Consider the following 24,221-nt stretch of genomic DNA (forward strand, 5'->3'; position numbering starts at 1 on the left):
TCAACAATCATTCGTTGTATTTGTTGCATCTGTAATTAATTCTAAGTAATCAAATAAAAGGTTAATGGATTTTGAAGCTGGTACAAGAGATATTATTTGATAAAAATTGGCTTTAAGCAAAACAGAACTAATTAAGTGAAGATATAAATCATTCAAAATTTCTCATGGTTTAATCAAAGATTTCATTGGAAATTTTCTTCCATGAATTTATATGAATGGAACCTTGGTTCTTAATTAGAATCAAGAGAAATATTGGACACAAAAGTTTTCAATGCCAACATAGAATTAGAAGGAGCATACTTACAAAGCAATGTTTAAATAAAGTGACAAGAGAACAAACAGTAGTAGAAAAATTACTCTTCGGAACAAATTAAACAAATAAACACTTGTGCACAACCATTTAGACTATGATTTATTTATTCATAGGCTTCTGTGGCCGTTAAAAATTTCAATTATATTTATATATTTATTTAGATGAAGACAGCAAGCAAAACATAAATATCACACCAAGACATAATTCTTCCTCAGATATAGATTCAAATGAGCAATTTCTATTTACAACTTTGTCAAACAGTTTCTTGTATCTTAAAAGAGAAGGTAAAGAGTATGATCTACATTGTTTTCTACCAAATTTTGTTAGTGCTATGATTTATTTGTGTAGAAAGAGGCTGTGACTTTTGTGGCAAGTCAAATGATATTGGTATTGAAAAATATATCTCTACATTTTGTTGACAAAAAAATAGCCTGTAAATAATGAAAAAAGCCTTCAAGAAGCATAATTCTAGCAGATAATGACATGTCCTATTATGCATCAATAAGATTGGAAGAGAAGATAATGATTTTAAATGATTATGGCTGCTCTAATTTTGATATGAAAATGTGTCCCTTCAGATATTAGACATGCCTAAGACATCTGATTACAAATTTTAAATTTTATGTTCTGAGGTTGTTTGGTGGGGTTGGGGTTGGGGGCCAAGAAAAATGAACTGATATTTTATTTTAGGGCAGCCAGATTTGAACTTTGAATCCATAATGATGACTGGTTAGACAATACCATGTGATTCCACAAGGACTATGCCTCAGTTGACCCCTTCTAGCTAATTTTCTCTATAGTCTTGACCATTCATTTCAATGCAATAGATATATCTGTCCTATATATCTTATCAAAGACTATTGGTTATAAATACACATGTGAATGGGGATCACTACCATCCCAAGTTCTCAAACTCAAAAGTATCAAGCTAATTTCATGACTTTTATTTGATTGGAACCTTTTTTTTTTTATGAATATATCATAGACTACTTGTCCCAAGTTCTTGGTCTGCATTCTGTTTTGGTATTTTTAGAAACCAAACAGAGTAAAATTCTTGACATAGATTATGATCAACAATATACTTAGGAAAGTAAAATTAAATTGAGTGTACCTCATCACAAAGATAGGAGATAGTTTGTTTTTACAAGATACTTTATTTGAATTAAGTAGAGAACAAAATTATGTTGTACTTTTGACAATTCTTTCTCTGAATTTTTTTAAAGAAGTCGTCACATAAAAAAAGTTTATATTCTTTTATCAAAGTTATATTTCAAACGAGGATAAAACCTTTTCTCTAATCATAAACCCTTCTTGCTACTTTTCTCAACCTAATATTCTTTGAAACAGTGATTAAAATTCCCTCTCTATTACTGAGCAATAGCGAGGATTTTAAATGTCCTCTCTATAGTTCAGCAATAGAGACAAAGTATTAGCGAGGAAGTTTAACGATAATTTCGTTATCACTATTCGATATAGCAAGGATTTAGAAAGCTTTAGTGACAAAAAATTTCATCTCTAAAACCCGATTTCGTTATAGTGCCAACACAAAGTGATATTCCGGTTTCTTTAAGAAGCAAAAGGACCCTAAAAAGAGAAGCAACTCAGGCAGAGCTGCTTGCAATACAACTGAAAAGGACCTCAAAAACTATACAAAAAGATTATTACACCATTTACAAGTATATGTTTTTAACAATCTAATTAATGTACCAATCATCAAACTAACCAAGCAAACACAATTCAATTATAAAATAGTTATACTAGATAAGTCTATATAAAAGCAAACACCATTTCCCCCTAGACTAGCATCTAACCATCTGCCAATATCAATTCAACTAATTCAAAAACGCATGCATGTTTTCTTCCTTATCTCGCCACAACACACAAATTTCTCAGATCCTACTTCACTAAGACACACAAGTTCTCAACCTTCCGTTATCACCGCAACACACAACAATGATCTCAGAACCTACTTCACTATGGATGAATATTTAAGATATTCAAACTCCTCTAACATTTGCATAATATTAAAACAAAGGTAAAAGGCATACCTCTTGCAAAATGCAAACAAAAGTAAGAGTCTCTCGTGAGAGATTGCTTGCACACCAAGTATTTTGCCTCTTCTCTTGGAGGCAGCCAACCAAAAAAGTTTTAACTATATTACAAAGAGAATAAAAATATAGAGATAGAGACATATATAAGCAATATGACAGCACCAAACAAAAATCTCATTATTTATGATCAAAACCCACACAATCAATATTATATATTTTCACATAAATAAAAGTCTGATAAAATCATATTATAGAATATGCATAAATCAAATCTGTAAAATCCAAATTTCATACACAAAAGCCAACAAAAGGACTAAAGAAAAGGTAATCTAAATCCATATTCTCAAATCACAAACATTAAGTATTGAGCACCATATTCTTACACTTACAACATCTCTAATTTTTCTCTTTGTATTCTCTTAATTAGAAACAATTCCAACACAAAAAATTATATAAACTTGAACTAAAGGGGAAAGGGTTTACCTTCATCAGCTACAGCAAAATAAATTATTAAAAACAAAAGCAATAGCACAAACCAAAGAAATAATCTTTAAGCAAACCCAACAAATTAAAGCCCACTTAAAGGATCTTGACACAACCATAATGTGAAAATATAAGGTTTATTTATAAAAGTTCTAGCAAAAAAAAAAAAAACAAACAAACATATTATAAAGCTAAAAATATAAATAAACAGTATACAAGAAAACATAAAATTATGTCAAATAATAAAACATAACCAGTCATGTAATGAAAATTTGTTGCATAATGATTGAAAATAAATCAAATATCACTTTAACATACATTTTAAATCAAGTTAATGGTACTTTAGTACTTTAGAAAACACAATCAAAACTATGGTTCTTTTAACTATACTTTAGAAGAAAAACTGTTACGACAACACTACAGTTGTATGAAAAGAAGAAAGACTTAAAATTTGTATATTACCAAAACAAGCTAAACCAGCAACAGAGTAAGCTAATCCAACAACAGTGGGGAAGTTTTTGTATGAAGCAATGTGTATATGCAATTTTCCCCAGTCCTCCTTCAAAATCTTGATACCCTTTTCCTTGTCCTCAACATCACCAGCAGAAAGGGAACCTGCGTCCAGAAAGGGAAATCTCCTACACTAATCAGCAAAAGTGCCACGAATCAGCACAAGACCAAAAGGGCAGTACATGTAATGAATGGGCTTAAAAACAAGAAAATTCAGTTTTTACACAAAATTCATTGTTAAAAAGATCAAAAATTCACCTTAACCAAGTTTAAATAACAAATATGGTTGGTTCTGATCATATTCTCTTCATTTTTTGAGTAAAATGATTAAAAAATGGGGATTGAATTTAACACCCACAAAATTCAACTCCTCCATATTTTATTAAACCCAGAACCATAGAGTCTACTTCAAACCCAAAACCCCAAATTTATTTTTTATTTTTTATTTTTCTATCAAATGCAAACCCCAAAACTGAAAAAATAAGAACCAATCCTAACCAATAAACTAAATCAATTTCATATGACACAATATATATTTTCGAAGCTATTTTTGAAAGAAATGTGAATCTAGGTGACTAATGCAAAATAATAATAGAACTAACAACCAAATAAAATGAACAAGAAAGAAACATGACTTAATCCAAACCAACCATGATATCATATATGGCATGGGGAAGAATATACATAACCCTATAAAAGACACTACAACCAATTCAACAAACCCAAATTTGAGACTAAGTGGCATGGAAGAGAAGATGTAGAAAGTTCATGTAAAATCCTGTTATAGAACCAGTGAAGTTCTCTTATTTTCTGAAATTAGAGTTCAATATAAGGCAAGCATTTATAATCAAATATTAAAACTAAACACAATAAATGAGGAAAAATATGGTCTAATATATGAAAAATACTTTCAACTTGCAAGCATCTTAAATCTAGGCTTCCTTGGCAATATATAAGAATAAAAATATAATAGATGCATTAGGCCAAATGTGGAGTAGAAAAAACAAGAAAAGATAACAAAATTGAAGTAAATCAGCAAACAATATAGAATAGTTAATTATATGTGCTTACTAACTGGAAGCCAACAATTGATATAAAGTGAAATGTCCAAATAAAAAATAATACTTAAAAAGCAAATAGTATAATTACCATAAGAAGACAACACAGGTAGACCAATTTCTCAAGCTTTTAAAAACATGCATATAGAGTTTTATCATAAGATAAATAAGAGGAGCTTTTGTGCAATGAATGAAGAGATATACAACTAGCTATACGACACCCAACAGAGATAAAGCAAGCAATTAGTAGAAAATCACAGCTCACAAGAGACAAAGACTCAAAATCTTAAACTAATAGATCATAAATCTGTATATGGTTGCACTGTTACCAAAAGTAAACTAAAAATAATGGTGAACCTCATTTGCACAATACAAAAATATCAACATTCAGGGCATTAAAGTATAGCAGAGGACAAAAGAATGGAGAACTTACCCTTCCGATAGAGTAGACTATGAGACATAGTTGACCAAAGACTTTAGAGATGACTAGAGACACTCAAGATGACCAGAGGAGAAGAAAGTAGGGGCAGATCTTCAATGGTGAAATAGAGATTTTCTTTTCCTAAAATGTTGATATAGGGAAAATGTAAAAAAGAAAAAACCCTTACAGTTACAAAAAATACAAAATAATGAAGAAAAAAAACAAGAAAATGCATACCAAAACTGTGATAACGATTCCCATAGAGTTGAGAGAGAAGCGGTTCCAACACAGAATATTATATTTACCAAGACTTTTATTTTTTTAATTCAATAAAACTCATAAACATTTGAAATCTGAATGTCTAAGAAAACAAGGCATCAACCCAGTGTCTCTTGAATCTTTGAGCTAAAATAAGAATTCATAACCAAACTACCACTTCCTCATGCTAGAAACATAACCAACCAAGGATAAAGGACCACTACCCAAAACAAAATACCAATTAGCTCTCACATCTAATTCTTTTGTTGCCTAATATACGTGAAGCATCTTGGAGGCCTATCACATCTAATACCTTTACTAATTGCAAAATAAAATAAAAACTAAAACTAAAACAAAAAATATAGAAAGAATATGCTGATGTTGATGATCGTACCACACTAATCCTTCTCATTTGGTGAGAATGATAGGTCACAGGTGAAATTTCAATGTTTGATTATTGCCATGACTCATCCTTGTTAATATTCAGATATAGTGTCCAAATGTAAAAAGATCAACTTTGACGTTTTTCCCACAATCAAATCCAAAGATGAGACCAAAAAGAGGGATTCAGGGATGTCAACACACAATACTTCAATATATATATAATGAATATTAAACTTTTACGGATGCATTAATATATAATGAAGAGGGTTTAGCACCGATCCAATCAAAGATTGCATCAATATACAATACTCAGATTCAAGAAATCCACAGATAATAACAAGATTCACAAAGAAGATATACCTAGATTCAAGAACAAACATTTGATGTGGTAAACAACATATTAAAATTAAACACTGTAAACAGATTAATACCCTCATACGAAGACTGCGTCCACCACGAATGGCAAGGTCAGCCACCAAAAGAGCACATATATATTACTTGGAGATCGTGAGCTCAAGCACCGCCGCACCCACGCCGTAGACCCACCGCCGCAAGCACCGTCGCACCCACGAGTGAGCCACGCCGTAGACCCACGAGTCAAGCCTCCTTGTCACACGACCCAAGCCGCAGGCCCCCATCACCTTGTTACACACCTGCAACAAACAGAGAGAAAGAAAGAAAGATTGAACGAGAGAGTTGCTCAGAGAGAAAGATAGAGCAAGAGAGAGTTACTGAGTGTGAGAGAGAAACAGAGGAGGCGTAGGGTTATTATAGATTCTTTTGCTTTTGTCTTTCATTTGGTGCCTAAGTGTATCATTTACCGCCTAAAATTTTTAGTCGTGTCTTTTCTATTAGAAAAAACAATAGCTTTTTAAAATATGTTATATTTTAATGTAATATATGGGCATAATTGTTGTAGTGATGCATACGTGAGAGTGTTCTTAAAATTAATGTTGAAGTTGATAATTCTACTTGTTCATTTCATAGCCATTTTCTTAAAACTTCAGCAAGTATAAACTAATTTGTCACTTAAATTATTACTTTATTATTCCTTTAAATCACATATTTGTCATTCATAAACTTTATTTCAAAGATTTAATTTACTAAATAAGTCATTAACTTTAATTTTGCAAAAAAATAATAATCTCATTTATTATTTAATAACAATTAAAAGAATGTGACAAAATTTGTTGTTACTTATGATTATTAAATAAATTCTTTGATCACCTTTAGAAAAAAAATTAGTCAATTATTTTATATATAAATAAATAAATAAAAAATTTGCATAAGTATAATTGAGAAAATACATATTTAAAGTGTGGAATATCTCATTTATCATATACATAGCCTAGGTTTTACTTTATTTGAAGATATGCATTACTTATTTTATTTAAAAGACATTTTCTCCAAATAAACCAAAAATTCCAGCATACTTTTTATTTAATTAAAATCACATAATATGCTTAAAAATTCTCATAATTCTTTTTATCAATTTAACATTTTACCCTAACATATTTTTACATTTTGGACACTTTATATCACAATTAGCATGCAAAGTTAACAATAACAAAAATCAAAACAACTCCAAACCACAATAAACACTTATGGTCGAAACCTATATAGCATAATAACATGAAAATACTACAATCATCCACATGCTCATTACTAGGGGTGTTCGTGGTGCGGTTGGTGCGGTTTTTCTCTAATTTTTTGGACCGCACCGCATATGCGGTTTGAACAATTTTCTAAACCGCAACCCGCATCGCATAGACCTCAAACCGCATAAACCGCACTGAAAAAATGCGGTGCGGTGCGGTGCGGTTTTGGCGGTTTATACCTATCGCCAAATAATTTAACAATTAAATATTATAATTAAGAAAGATTCATAATAAATCTCATAACCATAGAGTGTTTAACAAAATAATTAAATGTACAACAAGCTAATACACTTTAAGCAAAACAATAAAAATATAACAAACTAATAACAAATAAAAAATGTAATATAAAAATAAATATTATTTTAATTAAGGAGGAATATCTTTATATTGAAATAGAATATGTGTTAGCATCCTATGAAACATTATATTTCTTTCTAGATATTGTGTATATTATATTATACTATATAAATATTTATGCATTAACTTTAAATATAGTAAAATTGAAAAAAAATAATATAAAAAAGTTAATATATATAATGATGTGGTGCAGTGTGGTTTGGACCGCATTTATAAAATTTAAAACCGCAAACCGCACCGCACCGCGTGGTTTGGCAAAAATACAAACCGCAACCACACCGCGAAGGGTTCTAAATCGCAAATTGCAGTGCAGTGTGGTGCGGTGTGGGCGGTTTTATGAACACCCCTACGCATTACTCAATGATTTAAAATAAAATAAAGAACCAAAATTAACACTAAAACCCTTGGCCGAATTATAGACATAAAAAATCAACAAAATAATTTCCAAAATTTATCATGCTTTTTATCGAACACATCAAAAGATTAAAATAAATTAGAACCCAAATCCCTCTAGTTGGTAGAAACCTATAGCATGGTAACATACATCAATTTTTTTTTTTTTTTTTATAAATATAAGAATAGAATTAATAACAACAAAAATGAAACAACCATAGAACATATTATTCACCCCTTGACCATAATACATAGCGTGACAATACCCATTGATTTTTCTCCAAAACAAACTTAGCATGTTTCTATTATCATCTTTGCATACTTTCAAATAGATCACTAAAATCAAAACAATATGGCAACATAAACATAGGATCCCCGCAATGATTTTTGAAAACCATAGAAGCAATATCAAAACCAATATGATTATTTTTCTATTATCAAGATTAAATCAAAAGAATCAACAACAAAATCAACTATACTCAACCATTTTAAAACACCGTAGGCCGAACCCTATAGGCATCAAACAATATTCAACCCTCCAAACCCATATACAAAATCCTTATCATGTTTCCATGAATTTGATAAAATATAAAGATATGGGGAACAACCATCCACACATATATATATAAAAAAAAAAATTAAAACAACAACCAACAATCAAAATAACAACAAACCATAACAAGGCTAGAGATGAACTACCTCCTTTGATAGTAATCAAACTCACAAAGTTGATTCTCCTTTTTGGCACCTATGATATTTTAACACCACAAGGAAGAGAAAGAAAAACAAACACTTAGAAATTGAGGAGAAGATCTAGACTTAAGAATCAAACCAAACAAAATAAGGCCATGCCTATAGAGATTCGAACCCCTCATCTTTTCTTCTCCTTCATCTTCTTCCTTTTCCTTGCTCATGCTCTCTCTCTCTCTCTCTCTCTCTCTCATGGCAGCCACCAAGAGCTTTTCAAGCTCTCATCCTCCCCTTATAAAGCCCCTATGACCAAACCCTAGAGCTAGGAAAAGAAAAGGAAATTCCCAAATTTAATATCTCCTTTATTTTTCCCATTAATTCACAAATTTCTACCCATAATACAAATGGTAGACTTTCCCCATTTTCCTTGATTCTGTACTTAAGTCTACTTCTCCCAAAATAGAAACATGTCCACCATTGTTTCTCCACTAGCCTCACACGCCACTCCTCCTCACTCCACTCGGCCAAGGATGGCCTTTTCACACTTCATTTTTCCCGATTTCCTAATGTTGACGCGGTTCTTCGCCAACAGGTAATTAAGAAAAGAAGAGAAATGGATTAGTGCTTAGGTTGAACCGAAATAGATAAATGATCTTAGAAATGAAATGGTGACTCAAAATACGTTTTTTAAGGGGTTCAAAGGTTAAAATCCTTCTACTCCACTAGTCAGTATTATTGCTATATACTGGATATTTTATTACAGGGTATTTCTTACAATATAGAATCCAACCCCTTATAACTCCCAGGGTCCCCATATTTATAGGAGAAGGCACCTGGGAGTTGGTAAGGAGGTCATCCCGTGACCTTCTTACCTATCATGTCAACTCTGTGACATTCATGATTAATTCCTAAACCTAACACATAAGTGTGGTCAAATCAATAGGTAAGGGGATAATGGGCCGCATGGCCCAAACCAGTCGTGGATGTCTGAATACGCACGTTCCTGCTGCGTGTCCGAGAAGTCAGGGGTATATCAGACACGTGATGTTTGATATATGCACGTTTACCTTGCGTGATTGACTTTATAAAAGGTCATAGCCTCCAACTCCAGCTCGTACAACGTGCTGGATGCTTCCCTCGACCTGTGGTCCTCAGAGCCCAGGCTCAGTCCTTAAGCAATCTTTGCGAACCCTTAGGTTACCTCGAGCTAAGGAGGCAGGACCTTATGACGGCAGCTCCGGTCTTGGGGATGTCCACGTGGTAGTCATGATTAGGCCGTATCTCAGCTCACTAATCAGCCCATGGGAAAATCAGGGCATACATCTGCCCTCCAAGCCTCTGCTCGTGGTACACGACGTCGTGTAGGGCCACAGGAGGGGATTTTAGGCTTCCCCTTAACTTTTCATATTCCACATTCTACGCAGGCGCCGAATACGTGGAACATCGTGGTTGGTGACGGTACGTCTTCCGAGAACCGCATTTAATGGCCTAGCCTATGCCCAGCCGTCATTTCACCTTTCGAGTGGAGGGCCTTGGATCCCACATCAGGGCAATCCAACAGCCCTCTTCATGTGACCCTTCACGCATATAAAAGGGGTGGCCACCTTACGCATGGGCCACCTATTCATTTGAAATTTTCAAAAATTTTCTCTTCTTCTTGCTCTAAAAAATCCCCCCTTTTCTTCTTTCCAGTTACCACCTTCGGCTTCCAGAAACTCAGGTGCAAGGACTCCTTCGAAGCCTTGGAACCAACTACGCCGACGAAGCCCCAACCCAGGCGATTCCTTCATCCACTTCTTAGCCAAACACTCTGTAAGTCCCTTGACTGTGCATGTTTTGAAATTATTTTTCACTATAGCTTAGGTAAATATTTACTATAGCCGCATGCAAGGGTTTGATGGTTTTTTGTGGGCATGAAGGGTGAAAGCCTTTTAGGTTAGGGTATTGTTTGTAGTAGGAAGCCGTTTAGGAGCATGGTTTACAGGATGCATTTTCTGGGGAAAATTTGTGGGTAGGATTTTTGGGATATTAGTTCAAAATATCCAGTATTTTGGGTGCAAAACCGGGTAGCTTAGGGGACACGCTTCACAGGCGGTTTGCCTTTCTTGCCTATTGGAACTTTCCCTCCAAGGAAAAATTCTAACCTGACCCTCCTTACATAAGAATTTTGAGTAATTGGGGATTTGATGGGAGCACAGGCGCGTGTTCTTAGAACTGCGTGGTCTCACTCTCCACGGGCTGGGCTTACCTCAGCTCGTGTCAAAGAAACACATTCAGATTCTCTTCCACCTTAGGTTGCCTTTTTCTAAAATTTCTTCTTTTTGTTCGCTAGGTGACTAGATGGGACCCAAGAAGAATTCTCCCAAGAAGCCTGTAGGAAGCTCGTCCTCCCGTCAAGACAAAGGAAAGGAGGTGATAGCCGAATCCCCGATCCCCAACTTCGGGCCAGCGGTGGAACAGGAGCTCGAGGTGGCCCCTGATGCGTTCTTTGAGGTGGAGAGGATCGTCTCATTACCGACCAGGCGAAGGTCAACAAAATATTCCTCTCCCATAACATCGGGCTGGGGAGAGGATCCGTGGTTGCCCGACCTCCCGCAGGGGGCGAGCGGAGCTGCGGGCCGCTTGACGAGGCATTCTCGGCCTGGAGCGACGAGCATTTTAAGGCGGGGGCCTTCCTCCCGTTGGATCAGTATTTCACTGACTTCCTCAATTACGTGAGGTTGGCTCCATTCCAGCTCCCCGCAACTCTTATCGGCTGTTGGCGGGGTTAAGATATTTATTCTTGAAACAGGAGTGGGAGGTCCCCACTCCTGTAGATATTTTGTACTTTTTCTGCCTCAAGGCCAGCCCGGAGCAGCGGGGGCGAGGCGACGGGTTTTATTACTTAACCCGGTTCCCCAACACGGCTGCGGTCATCGAGCTGCCCAGCCACCCCAACGACTTCAAAGATCAATTCTTTATGTCGACGGGGTTCCGAAACTGCGAGCTCCACTACTTCAATCGTCCTCATAAGTGCTTTTCAACCTTAGCTCGTATGTTAAGTATCATATAGATCCTCCTGTATCCCTTTCTGACTTAGATTAATTCTACAGCTATCTTTGCAAGGACAGAGAAATCTGTGACCCTCGGGGCCCAATAAGAGACACTGGCGGGCTTGCCCCCCAGTGAAAAGGATTACCATGTGCTCGTGACAGACGAGACGATGGTGGCCTGTAAGCTAATCTTCCCAAATAAGACTCTGAACCTAAGGAGGACCCGGGCGCTTCCCCCAGCTCGCGATTCTAGGCCCACCATCGTGGAGGGGGTCGCGGGGGACGAAGATGAGGAGGACAAGGTTCCTCTCGTGAGGAACAGGAAGTGGGAATTGGAGGTCGCCCAGAGAACGGACGAGGAGAGGATCCGGTTCGGAGCAGCCGCGGGTCCTTCTGGCCAAGGTAACCCTTATATGTTTAGGAATTTAGATAGGGCCATTGACAACCCTCGGCTAGCTAGGTTCAATCCCAGACAGATCATCCAACGTCACCGAAGTGATCCGGACCTGGATACAACCCTGCTTCACTGTGTCGACCAACTCGTGCTGGATTACCAAGATAGCCTCCCTAGGGGTATAGTAGTCGTAGATAACACCCTAGCCTTTAGGTCGATCCTATTCGAGGAGTATGGGACCAACCTTCGGTCATGGCCATCACTCCGGAGGGGTGCCGTAGCTCCGGGACTTAGGCAATATGTAAAAGAATCTAGCCCGGAACCAGAGTCGGATCCAGAACTTGAGCCAGCTCGGGAAATAATTGACTTAGATTCTCCCACAGGAGCTCTGGGGCCGATGGTCGTAACCATAGGTTCTTCTTCTAGTTCGGGGGGTAGGATCCCTTTTAGTATATATATACTTGAATTTCTCCTTTTCCCCTTTGTTTTTGTTTTTGAATGGCTGCTAACTTGTGTACTAACCATATCTTTGTTTTGACAAAAGAGATGTCTTAGCCCGGAGGGAGTTTGCGAGCTGCGTTTGCCGGGGGGAATCCCTCAGCCGGGGCCTCTGGGCCCAAAATGAAGAAGCCTCGGACTTTCAAGAAAATCGCTGGGACCCCGACCAAGTCTCCTGCAAGAGCAGCCCCCCGCTGCTCAGATCATGGGAACTGTTCCTTCAGCTGCAGGGGGGAGCAGCATGCCCCCACCCCTCGTCCGGGACACAGAGGCGGAGCTCGAGACTTCGACAATTTCAACCTCCGAGGTGCGCATCCCCGTTAACCCCTAGGACCTGGAGAAGATTCCAGAGGCTTTCCGGGGGACGGTGTATGAGTCGGCGAACTACGCCGTCAACCACATCTACAAGTTCAACGAGAAGGAGCTCAGGGCCATCGAAACCAGGAGCCCGGTGGGCGTGCTGGAGTCTTCACTGGGCATGGCCCTAACGGTAAGCTAACCTCAACCTTTTATGGTTTTTGATTATTCACCTTGCCCTGTTTTTCCTTTCTCCCTTCTCTCTGTTTTTTTTTCTAAGGCATGTGCCTCTCCATTTTCGCAGAGCGCCGTTGCCCTCCACCGGAGCATAGCCAGGACCAAGGCTCAGCTCGAGGAGATGAGGAGCGAGCACCAGGCGGTTGTGGCCAACCACCAGACCTCCTTGCAGGCGACTAAGGACGCCCTGGCGGCCGCGCAGGCCGAGTTGAAAGAGGCCCGTCCCAAGCTACAAGAGCTCGAGACCACCAAAGCCGCCCTCGCTGCCTCGCAGGCCGACCTAGACACTACGAAGGCCGAGGCCAAGGCTGCCCTGGAGGCCGAGCAGGCAACTTCAGGCACCGCCATGGAGGACATGTTCTACCATTGCTGGGCCTATAATCAGGACGCTGACTTCTCCTTCTTGGCAGCGGACGTCTGGGAGCCCTTGCTGGAGAAGTTCAAAGCTCGCCTCGAGAAAGAAGCACCTTCTGAGGCCGGAGAAGTTTTCGGCGCAGCTGAGCAGGGCGAGACGGTGACCTCCAAGGGGCCAACTGGTGGAACCTAGGGCCTTTCCATTCTGTCCCCACTCTTTCTTATTTTTTTTTTGTTGTAACTTTTGCATGAGGTGTTCCCACCTTGTGACAATTAATTTTTACCTTTGAATTGATTAACTCCCTTTTGCCTCTATGTATTTCAGTTACAATTTTTTCAAAAACTTAGTTTGCGTTAACTTTCATCAATATCCTATGCTCTTTAGGAAGAACAACGATAAATAGATTTAAATAAGGGGCGAATGAGAGCCTGAAGAGCTACATTCACCGGTTCAATATGGAGGCCGCGAAAGTGGGGAGCCTAACTCGCCGAGAGTTAAAAATGGCCATTACAGCCGGAGTGCTCCCAGGAAGCAAATTGTGGGACAATATGTTGAAGAGGGAGGTCACCGATTTAGATGACTTCTATGAGAGAGCGCAGAAATACATCCGTGTGGAAGATGGCCACGCCAACTTAAAGGCAAGAAAGGAAAAGCCCCACGCGAAGCCCCCAGCTAACGACGAGTCGAACGTAACAAAGAAGAAAAGGGCATACGATGGGCCAAGAGATGACCAGCAGAGGAAAAACAAACGAGGGAATGATCATAGGCAAGCGGCTTATACTTACTATACGAACCTCACGGAAACCAGGGAGAATATTTACCTCACCAACGAAGATCGAGTTCCCTTCAAAAAGCCCCCACCAATGAGAAAGGATCGGTCCAAAAGGGACCCCAGTAGATACTTCCAGTACCACAAGGATATCGGTTACACCACGGTAGAGTGTATCCATTTGAAGGAAGAAATTGAGGAGCTCATTCGTCGGGGACACCTGGGCCGTTATGTCAGGAGAGAAAGGCTAAAGCCAGACGACGAGCCTGCGGCACCCCAGGCACAAGGGCGAGCCCCAGAAATACAGGGGGAGGTCCGAACCATTTTCGGAGGTCCAGGATTTGGAGGGGACTCTCGGAAGGGGCGAGATAGATATGCAAGAGAGGCTCGGCGAAGTCCGCCCCCTGCGTCATGAGTTTGGAGCAGCGACCCCCGAAAAGTTTCAAGGGGGAAAATGACTCGATAACATTCACTGAGGAGGATGCGCGGGGGGTACACTTCCCCCACAATGACCCGCTGGTGTTGACAGTTCAGTTGGAAAATATGCGCGTCCATCGAGTCTTAGTGGACAACGGGAGCTCGGTGGACATCCTATATCGCCCTGCCTTGGAAAAGATGGGACTAGGCATTCATCATCTGAAGCCCTGCCAATCATCCCTATATGGATTCACGGGGGATTCAGTGCAACCCCTAGGAATGATCGAATTGACACTCACCATGGGGGAGCAACCCCGGAAGACTACAGTCATGGCTAACTTTGTCGTAGTAGATTGTGCATCAGCTTTCAATGCGGTATTGGGGAGACCATCCCTAAGAGAATTGAAAGCCATAACTTCAATATATCACTTGGTTGTCAAGTTCCCGACTCCAGGAGGGGTCGCTTGTATGAAGGGAGAATAGAGAGAGGCAAGGGAGTGCTACAACACCTCACTCCGTGCGCCTGTGAAACCGCGGGAACCAATGGCGATGGTGATACATGAGGTGCTACGTATGCGCGCGGGGGGTCCGCAGAAGCTGGACCCTCGGGTCATGGATGAGTCAAGAGAAGAACCAGTGGAGGAAGTAGAGGAAGTTACGGTGACGGAAGAACCGTTAAGAAAATTGAAGATAGGGAGAAGCCTGCAAAGTGACGTGAAGGGGGAGTTGATAAAATTTTTGAAGGATAATCTAGACGTATTTGCATGGAGTCATGAGGATATGGTGGGTATAGACCCCGGCGTGATGTGCCACCATCTGAATATCTCCCCAGAGGCGAGGCCCTTCAGGCAGAAGAGGCGGGCGCTAGACCCAGAAAGATACGCAGCATTAAAAGAGGAGGTTGACAAGCTGAAGGCCAACGGGTTCATCCGTGAGTCTTTCTACCCTGTGTGGGTGTCGAACCTAGTACTCATGCCGAAGCCAAATGGGAAATGGAGAACCTGCGTCGATTTCACGAACCTGAATAAAACTTGTCCTAAGGACAGCTTCCCACTTCCAAGGATAGATCAGCTAGTAGATGCGACGGCAAGACACGAATTACTGAGTTTCATGGATGCCTACTCAGGATACAACCAGATCTCAATGAACCCAGCAGATGAAGAGCACATGTCATTCATTATAGACAAAGGGCTCTACTGTTACAAGGTGATGCCCTTCGGGCTGAAGAACGCGGGTGCCACTTATCAGAGGTTGGTGAATAAAATGTTCGCTAACCAGATCGGGAGGAATATGGAGGTGTATGTGGATGATATGTTAGTGAAGACCAAGGAAGCAACAGAGCTCAACAAGGACCTTGGTGAGATGGTCGACACACTTAGGAAATACCGGATGAAGTTGAATCCCATCAAGTGCACCTTCGGTGTATCCTCAGGAAAATTCTTGGGCTTCATGGTCAATTCCAGAGGCATCGAGGCCAATCCTGATAAGATAAAGGCACTAATAGAGATGAGCCTGCCACAGAACAAGAAGGAAGTGCAGTGCCTAACGAGAAGGGTGGCGGCCCTTAATAGATTTATCTCAAGGTCCACCGATAAGTGCCTCCCCTTCTTTGACATCCTCAAAGGGAGCAAAAAGTTCGCTTGGGATGAAAAATGCGAGGAAGCATTTGTCAAGTTGAAGGAGCACTTGGGGAAGCCACCCCTATTGGCAAAACCTGAGAAAGGTGAGAAGCTGTACCTGTACTTGGTAGCGTCTGAGCATGCCATCAGCGCAGCCTTGGTTAAAGTAGAGAAGAAGCAGCAACAACCCGTGTATTATATCAGCAAGCATTTGGTGGACGCGGAGAACCGATATCCGAAGATCGAAAAATTGGCCTATGCGTTAGTTGTGGCTTCGAGGAAGTTGAGGCCTTACTTCCATGCACACACAATTGAAGTCCTGACGGATAGTCCTTTGAGGCAGGTCTTACATAAACCTGAGACCTCAGGGAGCCTGATGAAATAGTCGATCGAGTTGAGTCAATTTGACATTGTGTATACCTCAAGAGCTTCCATCAATGGACAGGTGCTGGCGAACTTTATAGTAGAGCTCACCCATCAGCCGAATGGAGGAAGGAATGAAGAAGGGGAGCAGCCTGTTATAAAGGAAGAGCGAGGGGGTTTAGAGGAATGGAGTTTGCATGTTGATGGGGCGTCTAATGAAGGAGGATCCGGACCGGGCATCATGATGACCGGGCCCGAGGGACACAGAATGTATTGCGCGATCCGGTTCGGGTTTGAGGCCTCCAATAACGAGGCAGATTATGAGGCGCTCCTGGCTGGCCTGCGTTTAGCCCAGGAGCTGAGAGTGACGCACCTTCGTATCTTCAATGACTCTCAATTGGTAGTGTACCAAGTAAAGGGGGTATACCAGGCGAGGGGACCCAAGATGGCAGCCTACTTGGAGAGGGTGAAGGGCTATCTGGGACGGTTGGTGGCATATAACATAGAGCAAATCCCCAGAGAAAAGAATACCCATGCTGATGCACTCGCAAAGCTGGCGTCTACCAAGGATTGTGATATCTTGGAGTCGATACCCGTGGAGTACTTACCCAAACCCAGCATCGAAGGTGCGGACATGCATATGATTAGTGTCCCAAGGGAGTCGTGGATTGAGCTGATCAAAAGGTACCTGGAAGAAGGAACCTTGCTTGCAGACAAAAACGAGTCCCGGAGGTTGGTGTACAGGGTCGCTAGATACACCCTGGTAGATGGGGTCCTTTACAAGAGAGGATTCTCAATGCCACTCCTGCGGTGTGTTAAAGAGGAGGAGGCATTGAAAGTGTTGCATGAGATACACGAGGGAGAGTGTGGCAACCACGAGAGCAGACCCTCCACAGCTAGGAAAGCCATGAGACAAGGATACTACTGGCCCTCCATGGAGAGAGATGCGCATGACTTTGCCACGAAATGCGACAAATGCCAGAGGCACGCCAACTACCCTCGGAAACTCCCAAGTGAACTGACCAGCATGACCAGCCCCTGGCCCTTCGCTATCTGGGGGATAGACTTGATCGGCGCTCTTCCTACAGGCAGGGGTGGAGCAAAATACGCGGTGGTGGTAGTGGACTACTTCACTAAGTGGGTAGAAGCAGAACCCCTCGTGAAGATAATTGCCAAACACATCACCTCTTTCATCAACAAATTCATTGTTTTTAGATATGGAGTGCCCTACAAAATTATTTCTGACAATGGTACCCAGTTCGAGGGAGGAGCTTTCGAGGAATATTGTAGGGAAAGGGGCATAAGGAGGAGTTTCTCCGCGGTCGTGCACCCACAGGCCAATGGACAGGTGGAGGCCATAAACAGGGTCCTTAAGAAGAACTTGAAGACAAAGCTAGAAAAGATGAAGGGAGCCTGGGTAGATGAGCTACCAAATGTGCTGTAGGCTTACAGAACCACCCCACGCATGACTACTGGGGAGTCCTCATTCTCCTTGGTCTACGGATGCAAGGCCGTACTCCCGGTTGAGATGCGAGTTAAGTCCCACAGGGTACAGGCGTATGGAGACGAGGCCACCTGCATAGCTCTGGCCGAAAGCTTGGACATGCTTGAAGAGAAAAGAGAAAAAGCAAATATGAGGGTGGCAGTATACCAACAGTGCGCTGCAAGGTACTACAATTCGAGGGTGCGAGAGAGAACTTTCAGAGTTGGCAACTTGGTGCTGAGGAAGGTACTCCTTAACACACGAGACCCAGGAGCAGGAGTGCTGAGGGCGAACTGGGAGGGGCCCTACCAGGTTGCTCAGTGCATACCCCCGAACACTTATAAGCTAGCGTGCATGGACAACACCATCATACCCCGAGCATGGAATGCGGAGCACCTAAGGAAGTACTACCAGTAAGGCGCCCACGTCCGATGATAAAAGGACAAGTGTTGCACGCCATCTTAGTATGATAGAGAGGAATCAAAGAGGTTACTTAGATAACCTCCTAAGTAGGTGTGAATCTTTTTATTTTATTTTCTATGAAAATCTCATATGTATCATTACAGCTGTTTTCATGAAACTATTTGTTATGAATGTGATGAATGAAACTGCATGTTATGGGTGAAACTATTTGAAACTTCATGTGTTATTTTCCTTCGCTACGTGGGCATCAGCCAAAGTGCCTGCCGAAATAAATTTCACCAGACACTTGGGGGGCAGAATAGGAGGCAACAACATGCGGCTAGCAAAGGGAACCTAAAAAGGGCCCTCTAACGAAGGATCCTAAAAAAGACCCCTTGCCCTCCTAAAATGGAGGCCCCTAAAAGGGACCCTCTACCAAGAGGACCCCTAGCCCTCCTAAAAAGGGCCCCCCTAAAAAGGACCCTCTACCAAGATGATCCTAAAAAGGGCTCTCCATCAGGAGGAAGTGACCCAAAAAAAAAAAAAGGGACCCTTTGATGGGGGATCCCGGAGGGATCCCCTATACCAGGGCCTTAAACGAAGTCCTTACAAGGCATCCCTTGGGATCACAAGGATTAGATACCCTTGTGAACACCAAGGGAGGCCATAGGGACTTACAAAAAATGTATGGTAACGACAATAATAAGTCTAGAGCGGCCACCAATCCGCCTAGCCAAAAAGGGTCCCAAAGGAGACCCTTGCAAAAATAGTACTATGAAAACGACGAGAAGGACGCTTCTCGCAAAGAAATAATAAGCGTGCGCAAGAATATATAAAAGGATAGCTAGGACCCAAGGGGTCAAAATATCCTTATAAAAGCAACCAAGAGGCACCAAAAGAGGTCCCAGTGAACCCTTTCACATGGGCTCCAAAGGACCTCTAGCCTGGTAAATAAAAGAGGGGAACCAACCAAACCCCATCATACAGGCTTAAAAGGGCCTCAAATGCAGTCGAATAAGAGATAAATAGCAACACATGTTTATATACATTGAAAAAGAAGGTCTTGGAGATAGTACAAGAGTTACCAAAGGAAAATAGTAGTGACAGTCATATTACAAAGGCCCGAAGTACAAAAAAAAAAAAAAAAAAAAAAGAAGGAAGAAAGCATACACCTATGGAGGGCTAGCCGACAAATGCTATGAAGTAACTACTTCAGGGCCTCCTAATGTGGGTGCTCCACAGGGCCACTCGAGCAACGACATGTTCACCAAAAGAAGAGAAGTTAAAATTAGGATCCTGCCTCCACACATTGTAAAGGGCACGGTCTATTGACCTGTGCTCGGTGGTAGCCCTCTCCGCCTCCAAGGAAGCATTCCTCTCCTGCGCCGACTGTAGTTCGGCCCTGAGGGCCTCGACTTCGGCCTCCAACTAGGTAACTCTCAGCTGCGACGCGGCTGCAATGGCCTTGGCCTCCTCGAGTTCACGCCCCAAGCGTTTAGCCTTGTCCTTTAGCCCCTTGGTCTTGGCCTTTACTTCCTTCCTCTTTCGTATCAAGTCAGAAAATTTGGTCTGGACCTTTGACAACTTAGCCTTAGTTTCGTTAAACTCTTTCTCGAGCTCATGGACCCGGGCTGCAAGGCAGTCCCCCTCAGCAGTAGACGCTGAGAGGTTGCTGGACGAGTCAGCATACCGTAGAGACACGGTGTAGGCCTGCACAAGAAAGTTAACGACATCAACAATAAGTAACAAAAAGAAAAACGCATGTACATCCATACATAATAATGACCGACGCAAGGTGCAGGAACTCACCCAGGCCGTGGCGCGCCTTAGGGTGTCCCCAAGGTCCGACTGAGTCACGTTCCCAAGACCATTCCAGTCGGATACAGGGAGGCTCGAGGCAATTTGAGTGTATCGCTGTCTGTAAGATGTTGCCATCCGAGTCACCCAAGGCTCCCCCTCCGTACTGGGGGCACCTAGTTGGAGGAGGACAGACGACCCGCTCGCCGAAGTGGGAGGGGGCGCAGTGATGGTGAAAAACTGAGACCCCGGTAGATTAGAGGGGGGCTCCGCATGGTCGACGTAATCAGCCCCCGGTGATCCAATGTCAAGAGGAACCTGAGGGAAGGCGTCGTAGCCATCAGGGCCAGGGGAAGTATAACATCCCGGTGCGACATGCTGGGCCTGAGGTTGGAAGGCCATGTCCTGGTCGTAGGAGCCATAAGGGGGGCATCCCCCGGGGGACAGGGGGCGCTGGTGAGATCCCCCACATTCAAGGGGGGCTTCCTCCGGCTCCTCCTCGGCCTCACCATCGTCTAGGAATGGCTCGGCCGGCGTAGCCATTGTCTTCTTAAACCCAGTATTTGACCGCAGGAGCTTAGGGTCAGAGACCGGGGACAGCTTGTGGCGGTTGAGATTTGCGATAGTAAATAAGAATGCCGCTTTCTTCATGGCGGAGTCAGCATTAATGAGGTCATTCACGGCCTTCGCCTCCGACCTAATGACCGAAGGAACAGAAAATTGCTCTGCATGATCCACGCCAGTGTTAGTACAAGCATGAGTACAAAACAGTAAGTTCTATTAAGAAGAAAAGAAGGACCAGGGTACTTACTGGGGGTGGCGCGAAAGTGTTCACGGACGGAGAGAGGGCCCTCTACGAAGAAAAAGTCTTGCTTCCAAGACCCTGGATTGGACACTGAGCCCTCTATCAAGGGGAGCTCGTTGTTGGCCTTCTGCAGATAGTAGAAGCCCTTGGACTTGGGGGATCCCATGAGGTTGTACAGGAAATGCACCTCTTGTGCCGTTGGGGCGCATTCAGCCTGTTCCTTGAACCAAACAAAAAGACAGCTTAGGGTCAACCAACTGTTGGGTGACAACTGAAGAGGGGCCAGGTCGAAATAGTTGAGAACCGCTACGAAAAACGGGTGCAAGGGAATGGTGCCACCCGCCTTCAAAATGTGTTCACTCAAAGCCACAAGACCCTTCCTAGGGAGGTCGGCCCGGCATGCCTCCTGAGGAGCATATAAGGCATTTTCTGGGGGAACACGATAGCCCTTCACGATTTCCTTCAATTTGTTCGTAGACACATGCGACACTAGCCCGGACGCCAGTAAAGGGGCGTCGTCCTGTTCCTGGATAGATACCTTTCGGCGTGCCTTCAACATATCTGCAAAATCAAAAGAAAAATGTGAGGAAGAGACAGAACTCTTGACCCTCCATTTTTTCTTCCTAGCAAGAGTTTTCCATCGAGGGAGCAATGGTGGAAGCGCTAAGCTAGGAAAAGCTGAGACAAGGGGCCGGGGAGAAGCGGTAGCAGCCCCATGACCGTCATCAGGCGAGGATGGGATAGGACGTTTGGGCGGAAGGTGTCCCTCCATAAACTCTAACTCCCACTGCAATTCAAAAAGGCTCATCCTAAGGCGCGCTATATGGTCACTAAGGTCTGGGGGTGAAGGTCCTCCGTCTCCTCTCGACACCGAGTCAATTTCGCTCTCCACTACCCAAATTTTGCGCCTAAGTTCAGCAATGTACTCAAGGTGGCGGATGCGGGCCTGCCTTAAGGAGTCATAGTCTTGGTGAGGATTGCCCTCAAGGGACTCTGAGTCTGAGGACAGGTCAATAAATTCAGCCCCCGGAGGTATGTCGGACCGGCCGTCACTGGCCGTGAGACCTCATCCCGAAAGCGAAAAGGGGTTCGCGTATAAATGAGGGGATGGCTACAAAACACAGAGGAATAGGCTTAATATCTCTAGATGCAAGCGTCCTAAATGGCCCACTACAGGGTATAAAAAAGAGGGGCATGTATATGGTCAAACTCACTACAAGCTCAGGCTAAGGTACCCCATCCCGAGTAATGCTAGTTTGGATCCGATAAAAGAAAAAAAAGGGAGAGGGAGAGAAAATATAGCTCAAGCGGTTAACAGAGCGAAGTCGGGGTCAAAAGGAGGTCGAGGGGCGAAAGGCACCAAAGGGTCGAAAATACGCGTCTGCAAGAATGGACCAGAAAGATGTGTTAGCCACCAAATAGATACTCCAAAAAATTAGCTCATATGTAAAAAATATATATATATATATAAAATAAAATAAAATAATAATAAAAAATAATAAAAAAATAAAAAGTGATGAAAATGAATTGAAAAAATAAAATAAAAGAAGCTATGGCAAAAATGAGGTCGTGAGGGATTGAACCCCTTACCTCTTGAAAAAGGAAGGGCTCTCCAAACCACTAAGCTAAGGAAGTAAGGTGTAAATATTAGAACATGCATGAAGGCCTATTTATAAGAATCAAGGTGAATAGTCTACAAGAGCACCAAAAGGTACTCTCCTAGACTGGGGGGCAAGTGTGAACGCTCAATATTCCCCGCCCTTAAAAGACTCAACATGTATGCTTAGGCCCTATAAACGCCCCAAAAATATGGCTGGGTTGGAATGACCCTGAGCCACTGTTGCCACTCGCACGGCAACCCAGATGGCCTCGCATGTGCCAGAACTAGGCGAGGCCCCTCGTCGGGGGCGCCCAGCATCAGCGAGGCCCCTCGTCTCGCGCGCGCCAGTACCAGGCGAGGCCCCTCGTCGCGCGTGTCTAGCATCAGCGAGGCCCCCTCGTCTCGCGCGTGCTAGCACCAGGCGAGGCCCCTTGTCGCGCGCGCCCAGCATCAGCGAGGCCCCTGGTCTCGTGCGCGCAGCCATGGCCTTGCATGGCCTCACGTCAGAAGCAAGCACGGCCCCGCGTGGCCTCGCGTCGCATCCGAAGTAGGCACGGCCCCGCGTGGCCTCGCGTGGCCTCGCGTTCGAAGTAGGCATGGCCTCGTGTCAGGGCTTGCTTTCGGCCTCGCGCCCCTAGCGCTCCATGTCGTGCGGAGGGTGTACCCTTGGGAGCCACACCATCAGGTGCCCATGCGAGGGAGGCCTCGCGAAGGGGGCTCGCGAGCCGCATAGGAGCCACGCCACCAGATGGACCCTAACGCTTAGGGGCCCGGGTGTGAGTTGAATGGAACGTACTTGTACGTTCCCATGCTGGGTACGACCCTCAAGACCTTGTACGTCCAAATACGGACACCCGTACCAATGGAGGAGTGGGAATGCAGGGACAAGAGTAATGGCCCGTACGTCTACGGCCAAGGGTCAGAGTCGACACCACTACGCCTGCCACCACTCTTCTGACATGAGTACGGACGAGTAGTGGAGACACCTTTCTGACGCCTGCCCCTGTACTAGATGCACGGCCACCACCTCTGGAATCACTCTCCTTACAGAGTACTTATGTACCACTTGGTCTCCTGGACCACCATGTACCCAGGGCCATTAGAGCCTACTATAAAATGAACTCTAACCCCACCTGAAGGGGGGTTGGGAGATGGACTGTAGCAAAGGCTGGAGAGTGAATGAAAGATTGATTTCTCCATTGTTATTCTGTCATTGTTCTTGAGTTATTACTTAGATTTCTACAGCTTTTCTATTGACGATCTTTACTTGATAATTTTTTCCAACTCAACTTAGTTGACGAGTTCTCACCTTCAACAGATTTAAATCAACTTCTATGTTTTTTTGACCTGGTCATATCCAGGAACTTAATTTGAAAACTTAGTTCGTGTTAATTTTTATCAATATCTCGTGCTCTTTAGGAAGAACAACGATCAATAGATTTAAATCAACTTCTAAGTTTTTTGACCTGGTCATATCCAGAAACATAATTTGAAAACTTAGTTCGTGTTAATTTTTATCAATATCTCGTGCTCTTTAGGAAGAACAACGATCAATAGATTTAAATCAACTTCTAAGT

The sequence above is a fragment of the Humulus lupulus genome, chromosome 1 (genome assembly GCF_963169125.1).
Source record: "Humulus lupulus chromosome 1, drHumLupu1.1, whole genome shotgun sequence".
Taxonomy (NCBI): Eukaryota; Viridiplantae; Streptophyta; class Magnoliopsida; order Rosales; family Cannabaceae; genus Humulus; species Humulus lupulus.